The sequence below is a fragment of the Ipomoea nil genome, unplaced genomic scaffold (assembly GCF_001879475.1).
Source record: "Ipomoea nil cultivar Tokyo-kokei standard unplaced genomic scaffold, Asagao_1.1 scaffold0688, whole genome shotgun sequence".
Lineage (NCBI taxonomy): Eukaryota > Viridiplantae > Streptophyta > Magnoliopsida > Solanales > Convolvulaceae > Ipomoea > Ipomoea nil.
In genome coordinates, this window is record NW_017617116.1 from 4,521,152 (window position 1) to 4,531,514 (window position 10,363).

The following is a 10,363-nucleotide window of genomic DNA, read 5'->3' on the forward strand; positions in this document are numbered from 1 at the left end:
CAGTTTTCACTACATAATCTTATGATTTTTTTTTTTTTTTGTCGAATATATAGTTTGGTCAATGGAATATTTCCTAAGACTTGGGATTAATTCTATTCAATAATTTTGATGTACCAACTATTTTTTTATTTTTCTTTTTGTAATTATATTTAAGCATGAAATTAAAATATATTTGGTTTATCATAAAAATCGGTTGTAAAAATATAATAATTCCCTGGCTAGCATTCTTTGGGCAGGGAGAGAATGCTATCCATTGCCAACCAAATTTAGCCGACCACCCCTATTCTTCTCTGGCCATTCTTTTGTTAAAACATTAATTTATTTTAAAATAAAATAATAGCTTGATAATGTCAAGTCAACATATGATATATGAGGTAGACTTAGTGGGAGTTAATTCTACAAAATCTCAACTTTAATTACCAATTAGTTGATAACTAAATCACACTAAGAAAATTCTTGTTTGAGTTGATAATCACAAAGCTCCAAATTTCAACTACACATTGGGCGATAGGTACAGAACATTAGAAAAATCTTAATTTGAGCTGATCAGTCACATAAGAGAGATAAAATCCTATATGATAGGCTCGCTTGAAAGAGTGTTGACAAGAATCAAACACGTACTCGCATGGGCTTAGCTCAATGGTTTAGTGGGCAGTATATGGGAGAAGCGATCAATGTTCGAATCTCGGTGGCGACAGTGTGAGAATTATGTCCAATGTGTTCAGATTCCTTGTGCGCACCAGCATTTGGCCCTGTCTGCTGAACCACATGCTCTGTCGGGTTGGAGATTCTCCCTTCTGGGAGAAGAATTAAATGGGCAGCACATGCTCTGTCGGGTTGGAGATTCTCCCTTCTGGGAGAAGAATTAAATGGGGGACCCTTAGGGTTGGAGATTCTCCTTTCTGGGAGAAAAATTAAACGCGTGACCTTCTAATACGAGAATCATGTTCTATCTACTCAGTCACTTTTTGGGGACAAAGTTTCCATATCTGCCTCTAAGCAAAAGCATTATATAAACGTGTAATAAATTAATTTCATAAAACTCGATTTTCACACGATCTTGTCGGCGCAAATATCCTTCATTCTATTCAAAGAAAAAAAAAAATTGGTTCATATTATGTCGTTGAATTTAATTTATTTTAATTAATTCATTAATTCGTCCCAATGTATTCATGAGCCATGTTTTAATTAATTAATGAAAAAAAAAATCAACCTTTTGTTGGTTACATAATCTAATAAAATATTTTAGTCCATGTTGATAACATGATTATAGCATGTATAAATTTTATGTACTGTAATAACTTTTTTCAATTTAGTCTCCTTATTTGAATTTTGACCCATTTGATTAATTTGTGTATTTCAAGAATTTATACATATTAAGAGAGGAAAAAATTAAAAAAAAAAAAAAAAACTTGTTAGATTAAATTTTTAATTTTATTAAGGTGTCAGTTATGTTGCATAGGAACAGTAAACGAGAAAAATGAGAAAAAAACAAATGCATCATATGAAATGCATTGAAATTAAGGTAAAAGGAATTATATTTTCGTGAGAAAGGGATAAAATATGAATTCAAATTAATTAGTTTGGTTTGCGGTTATACACTCTAATTTAATTATTTTATTAAAAAAAAATTATGTGAGACCGTCTCACGGATCTTTGTCTATGAGATGGGTCGGGTCAAGATAATGTATAATACTTATACTAGCAAATGTTAAATCAGAAATAAAATGTTTATTACTTATATGAGAAAAATGTAATACATTTACATTTTGATGTAAAACTATTACATTTGTATTTATAAGTGCAACATTACTTATAACGGAAAATATAGTACTTTTGACGAAAAAAAAGTAATACTTTTACATCAAAATATAAAAAATATTATATTTGTCCTCAAAAGTATTATGTATTCCCTTATAAGTAACAAACATTTTTATTCATAATTTAGTACTTTGTATTACATTTTTTAGTATAAGTATTACATTTGCATATTGACTCGACCCAACTCAATCCGTCTCAAGAATAAAGATTCATGAGACGGTCTCACACAAATGTAACCATAAAAAACATTAGGAGTTTAAAACCCCATCTCACATAGAAAAATCATTATGATAAGCACTTTACAGTTTACCCCTTAATTGGACTGGCCCGATGAGAACTAAGATGAGGCTATGTTTGGAAACCCGGAAAATGACTTCTGGAAGTCATTTTCCGAGTTTTTGGTGTTTGGCTACAACTGGAAAATCCAGTCAACGGAAAACATTTTCCGTTGACTGGGGAAAATGAGCCCAATTTGGCGGAAAATGACTTCCGCCAAATTTGGGCGGAAGTCGTTTTCCGCCTTTCTCTTTCGTTATTATTATTATTTTTTTTTTTTAAATCTGGCGGAACCCAGTTCCGCCAGAAACCATAGCTATGGTTTCCGGCGGAACCCAGTTGGGTTCGCCGGAAACCATAGCCATGGTTTCTGGCGGAACCCAAGCCGGAAACCATGGCTATGGTTTCCGGCGAACCCAACTGGGTTCCGCCGGAAGCCTTTTTTTTTTTTTTTTTTTTTTTTTTTTTGTTTTAAAAATATAAAATGAATTTTTAATTCAAAATAAAATATTTAATTATACTATTCTACTCATTTTTCAGAAAATGAACCAAACACACCAAAACAGTTTTCCAAATGCAACCAAACACTGGAAAAGGAAAATGTTTTCTGGAAAATGACTCATTTTCCAGAAACCATTTTCCAGAAGTCATTTTCCTGCTTTCCAAACGGACCCTTAGTTTAACCTAAAAAAAAAAAAAAAAAAAAGTAAGAATTCAAATTTCATTAGGAAAAGATTTATGATTATTACGAAGCACACTTTGGTTCTCATATTCTAAAATTTCTTTTTATGTATTATGAAATTGCAAATTCCTCACAACTCTGAAATTTTTTACTTCTTGAATTTAATGGGAAAAATATTATAATTCCTATCCATCAAACATGTCATAAATGTACATATCAAACATGTCATAAAATCATAAATGCTTTCTATCAAACATGTCATACATGTATATATCAAACATGTCATAAATGCAGTATAATGAAATGAAAACTAAGCTTACCGGAAAAAGTGTAGATTAATCTAATCCGTCCATTTAAGATAATCAATCTATAAAATAAGAGAAAAATTATGGAATTAATTTTTTAAATATTACAAATTTTGAAAGATTATAATATTTATAAAATTGATGCCACTATTTTTTTTTCAACTATTAGATCTACAAAATTGATAGCTATCATTTGTCCACACTTCATTGATCTCATGGGAGTGAAACCCTAGCTATACGTGTGTGCAATCGTAATTTTTTTTTCTTTAAATATATACAAACATTAATTACTTTCTAGTTTCTATTTAGAGAAAGCAATTTTTTTTTTTACTTAAAAAAAACAGGGAAACAACTTTGAAACATTTTACTGAGTTTTTTTGTAAATTTGTGGAAAGAAATGTTTATAAAATGCGAAAGCATTAACTCTTAAGAGTTTTCGTATATTATAGTGTATCAGTAGTGTCAACGTAACAATTCCATGTCAAAATATATCGGAGATAAAAATATATATATATGGGTGTGCAAACTTCGGATAATTTTTGGTTAACCGACCGAACCGACAAAGTTTGGTTAACCGTTTTCGAATCGAACTTTCTCGGTTCGGTTAATGGTTAAAGGAATTTTAAAACTTTGGTTAACGGTTAATTCGGTTCGAAAGGTCAGTTAACCGAATTAACCGAACGGTTAACCGAAGTTTTTAATTTATGTATAAATAATAATATAAATATAAATATAAATATTAATTTAAATTTATGAATGTTTGGAGTTTATAATTCATGTTTTTTATATTTTGTTATGAATTTATTATGATATTTATTTTATTTTAATTGAATTTATTATTTTAGGTGTTATTTGTAGAATTTTAAATTTTAGCTTTAAAAGTTCGGTTAATCAGTTAACCGACCGATTAACCGAAAAAAATTTCGGTTCGGTGAATTCGGTAGAGCAAACTTCGGTTCGGTTAACGGTTAAAGGAAAAAAAACTTCGATTAATTCGGTTCAGTTAAAACGGTTCTGTTAACCGATTGAACACCCCTATATATATATATTCAGTATATATTATATTTTTTCTCTAAAATCCAAAATTTACATTCAATCATGCATGTCATCGTACGTTTTGCCCCAACATATAATTTCTTTCACTTTCTTATAAATTATTTTAATTTAATGATAAATTACGTGTTACCTATCTTTATTAGATAACAAAATGATAGAAATTTAAATAGATAACAAACAAATAAAAGTCAATAATGTAATATAACACAATTAAAAAAGTACAACTAAATGTGACAATGTTATAATGGTCGATAACTAACATGAAATTTGTTCAAATCTTTATTACAAATGGAAATATTGAATAGTTACATATCTCAACAAACTATATACTCACTCCAATTTAAATATTTAATATGTACACAACCAAACACATCATAATTTATTTATTTTAAATTACTCAAATAGTAGTAGTTTTTTATCTTGTTTTTTAGTACACAACATCCATTATTCTCTCCATTATGATACTAATTCTAATTTAATCTAAAATATGTTGGTGGTGAATCTGTCGATACACAAAATGAAATTTAATTTAAAAAATTAATTCCAACCAAAATTTTGGTACGAACCCAAAATAATAAGAGATGTTATTAAACAAAATTAATCCCACTTACGAATGGTCAACCATCGGTCAACCCGAATAGGCAATAGTTCGAATGGTGACTAATCGTTCAACATTCCGAATGTTAAAATAGAGTTAGGCATTTTCAAATTCATTTTGAGATTTGATTTGCACCATCTACGCGCAAAAGAGATCATCTATGCTATACAATTCAACATACCTCTAAAAGGTATTTGTATATATAGTGGTGCAAACACACTTCCCAACCCGATGTGGAATAAGTGGTTTTTACAAAGCCTTTCCCCCTTAATTTCCAACTCAAATGGGTCTACACATTGACAATCAATTTTTCATTCACCCATTATCTGTTTTGAGCATGCGATATATCAATCTCTTTTTACTACGAAGAACTCAAATGCACTTTGATCCGATCCAAATTAGAAGTGCATCCCACATATATTTGTACCACAAAATAACCACTTTTTATGTTATTTTATGCTAAAATTCCAACCGAACATAGCCGCAGATTTTTTTATTTTTTATTTTTTTCTATCAAAGGGAAGGGAAAAACCGTATTGACCACCACAACTAAATACTCCTATTGTTGGGGACGCCTACCTAGTCTATCTTCTTTTAGAATTCTTTCTTGGCGGGGTGGTAATAAGCAAAATATGTCTTTTGGATAAGCTTCAATTCATCTAAAACACACTCTCATTTAATCATCCAATTTAAAGATTGATTGCACAAAAGATAAAGGCTCGGTTTGGTAAAAAATTGACATATAGATCAATTTTGGCTTATTTGACAACTATTAATTGTTTGATTTAATTAAAATAACAATATAAGTGTTTGGTTAATTAGCATTTTGCAATTTCAAAATATTAAAATTTAAAAAGTTACTCCTAACAACTTTTTCAATTAGTTTTTTGAGAAAAGAAATTATACCAAATAGCTATCAGCTAATAGCTAATTTACCAAATATTTTTCTACAACAGCTAATGTTATCAACTAGTTATACCCTCTAATTAACACAATCAGCTAACAGCTAACAGCCATTTATCAAACAGGACCAAAACTTATTATACATTTAATAAGCATATGCAAACAAAAAATAACTTAGACCAACAGGGCAACATTCAACAAACTTTAACAAACTGAGACAATTCTTGTCTAGAAATGGATTGATTCCCTTAGGTGTAAATGCTTAATGCCACACAAAAAAACACAACCCAAATACTGAAAATATGGATTGGAAGGTCGTGATATTTCCATCCTTTTTTAAGACTATAAATAAAGGGGGAACCCACAAATTGATAAACAGCTTATCTATGAGGAAACTTGTGATTTGGATAAACAATCTATCAATTATTGTTTATTTGTATAGTTGCAAGTTTTGCAACTAGCATGTATATTTATTGGAAAAGTGCAACTTCACCATTTCTTTAATATCACAATCTTATATATATATTATAATAAAGTACGTGCAATTTGGATAAGTTTTTAATGTGAAATGATGTAATTCATAACAAATGCATTTGTTTTATATTCAATTCATTACTATTTGTATATCGATCAATTGCGAAGTTTTGGACTATCTATTATGGATTGTGAATTGGATTAGCCTAGAGGTTTCATAGGGAGACAAACATTTGTGTAAATACTGGGCAGAGTTTTTCGCACTTTTGATCCCATGATTATAGTGACACTATTAGGATTGATCAACGACTTTCAAATCTTACAATCTCGATTCACGATTATTTTATTTTATTTTTTTGTAAAAATGGTCATTCCCGTCCATTTTACGTCAATTTTTCACCCGAATAAGAACCATTTTCGGCAAAAGCGAGTCGAAAAATTGACAGAAAATAGGTCGGAATGATCATTTTTACAAAAATAAAATAAAATAAATAATAGTCGTGGACCGAGGTTGCAAGGTTTAAAAGTCGTGGATCAATCCTGATAGTGTCACTATAGTTGTGGGACCAAAAGTGCGAAAAACTCGTGGGGGTCATATTTGATATAACTCTTAATTTTCTTATCTTACTTGTGTCTTTCCAGGTATAATTTTGATTGATGGTCCCTCTTGGTCGAGTCTATCACATGGGGTTTTGTTGTGTGATTTAGATGCTATTACACAAGACTACAATATCATAGTTTACTCAGTTCATACCTCTGCATAATAGCTGTGGATTTCTCTCGCTCACCCAAACAAAATTTTCTCTATGAAATATTGTTTTTGTTGATTAGTTGTGAATTAATTGATTCGCTATAATTTAATAATTAATAATAATAAAATAAAATCATATTGAGATAATGTAATGTTTCTTATAGAAAATGTAATGCAAGTAGTCCACATATATTATTATGTAAGAAAAAGGGTTTGAACTTTGAAGGGACTGAAGGGGGCGCTTTTCATATGACGTATTATATCATATATATATGTGGTCATGGCGTCGCGGTCGCCTAATTAATAATTGGGACACCCTTTCAACGGCTTCAACAGCTAATTTCAATATTATTATTACTATGTTGCGCCTTTAATAATTGACGAAAACGGCAAACGTTTAAACCCAATGCAATAACGGAGGGCCGTTACGTTATTGCACTCCAATAAAATTATTTGTGTGACTTGATTTAATTAAGCTTTATTTCGAATATATGTTTTTGCATTTTACGAGATGAAATTAATTTAGTCAAGTTGATCATACTATCATATTCAATGTGGTGATATTTATTTTTATTTTTTGTATTTTGTGAGGTGAAACTAATTTAGTCAAGTTTTGAGCGGACGTTATTTGACAAAGCATATGTTCTTTTTTACATTTTACAAGAGAAAACTAATTTAGTCAAGTTTTAATCAAACCTTATTCAATGCAACTATTATTTCTACATTTTGCAAGGTGAAATTAATTGAGGTGAGTTTTGGTTTGGACAATTTGAAACAACTTTATTTGATTCTTATCTTTCATAATATGAGATAGGACTTATTCTTACCTAGAATAACCACAAAAATAGTTTATCTTAGTTCATCCGTTACATATTTGCTATATGTCGTTATCATTTCTCAATTATACTTTCACTACTTTTCATACACCACTTGTTTGCAAAGTGACTTTTCTCATCTCTTAATGGGTTTTTTTTTTTAACTTAACCTTTTTTTTGGAAAAAACTTAACCTTAAAATAGTATTTAGTGACGAAAAAAAAGTACTTAGCACACAGTTGAGAAATGAAAAGTGACAATAGTGTTTTTATAGCCAAGTACTTTGTAGTTTAGTGGCACCAAGTTGCTCTCTCATATTAAAGGTTGTGGGTTCGAGTTTCAGTGGGAGCAGTATTATATTGACTCTTTGTACTTCAATAAGTTGAGAAAATAATTATGATCAGATTTTGCATTGTAACAGAGTCAGTAATACTCAAAAAAAAAAAAAAAAATTCTTATAATTTATGGACAAAAAATATCATTTTCTCTAATTAATTTGTATTGTACTCTCAAACCTCTATTCACAAATAACCATCGTTTAATAAAAAAAATACATGAATAAAGATAAAAGTATATATATATATATATCAATGTAGTCTAGATAATTACGGAGTGAGAAATTAGGTGGGAAAGAAATTACAAATTTATGAGAAATGAATAATGTGGGAATAAAGTGGTAGTTTAAATTTCAGTGTTTGATTTGCAAGAATAGAATTACTGAGAATTTCAATTCTAATATTTGGTATACATGATCATTGAAAGGGAATACGTAATATAAAGTCCAAAATGATCATACTTATTATTATTATTATTATTATTATTATTATTATTATTATTATTATTATTATTATTATTATTATTATAAATCCTAAATGACCAAATTCAAACTTTGCTTTTTGAAAATTTATGTAACACGTTACATAACGAAAGCAATAAAATAGATAAAAGAATTTTGGGACATATTTGAATGAGATTGGTCTATTGATTGATGTTTTATGTTGAAAGTAGGAGGAGATGACACACTATGAAGATAATCACCACTTAGAAAATTAAATGAGGCACCACATAAACCCAAAAAAAAAAAAAAAAAAAAAAAAAAAAAGGGCCAAAAATAAATGTATTAATTATTATATTGGAAAATGCTAATTTTGGATAACATCAAGTAATTCGCGGATAACAATAAGGATGAAATATTCAAATATAGGGATCAATAATATATATATATATATATATATATATATATATATATATATATATATATATATATAAGAGAGAGAGGAAGGTTCAAGTGCGGCAGTGCGCTTAGGTGCGGCGGTGCGGTTAAATGTAGGCCATTAGATTAGATAAATTCAACGAATCACATTCATCCAGGCTTTTCCGATATTTTCGCGCACGTTCTCACACTACGCGAACTGCTAGGTTAAAGTCGTCATTGGGCACCTGAATAGATCAGATCATAGTGTTGTGTGTTTTATGTTCGTTATTGGTGTATTATTAACCTTACTGTGGTGTATTTGAGGATTCTTGTTGGTGCCAAGTTTAGGTGCGCCCGCGCCTTCCCATGCGGTCAGTGCGGGTGCACTAATAGTTATACAAATATACACCATCCATGTTAGAAAATGCACACCAAAAAAACATGTCACAAATTAGATATGCATCACCAGAACGCACCATTAGGTATGAATAAAAGCACCACACAGTGTTCAGAAATACACCATTGGGGTGATGAGTTATATGGTGTATTTTTTGAGTGTGTTGTGTGTTTTTTGGTGTATTTGTGCATTTCATTGTGGTGCTTTTTCCTAACACTATTGGTGTCTTTTGTTAACACTGTTGGTGTATTCTGACAAGCGGCCGATATAAATGACCACTACAATTACCATAACACCCTCCACTTATCAGGACGCGCTTAAATCTTTAAATCTTCAGAAATTAGCCGCTGTCGTTAGATTAAGCAAAATGGACGATACTGATATAGCCGCACCGCCGCACCTAAAGCCACTGCCGCATTTGAGCGCTAATCTATATATATATATATATATATATATATATATATATATATATATATATATATATATATATATGTATGTATGTATGTATATATGTATATATGTATATCATATCTCAATATGAATTTGTTCATAAGTTCTCATTCACTTGAAAAAATGATTTTAAATGTATCACATAATATATCTAAAAACATAATAAGTTTCAATCTAGGTTATGTCTCTGGTTTTATGTTTGTTTTTTCTGTTAACTTTTTTTGTACCTTATGCTATAAATATTGTACTACATAATTTTTTGAACAAAAATATCCATGCTGTTATAACTTCTGTTATTTTTCACATTATTATTACCATGCACATGCATACACAATATCTTTTTCTTACATTATAAGTTTCAATTATGTCGCGGGTTTTATGTCTGTTTTTTCTGTTAACTTTTTTTTGTACCTTATGCTATAAATATTGTACTACATAATTTTTTGGACAAAAATATTCATACCGTTATAACTTCTGTTATCTTTCACATTATTATTACCATGCGCATGCATACACAATATCTTTTTCTTACATTCTTCAATTGGTAAGTTTGATTTTATTTAGATTTTAATTAAATGTTACCATAGTTATATTTAGTAATATGCATTTCTATAATTCTTATTTTATTAATATTAATACGA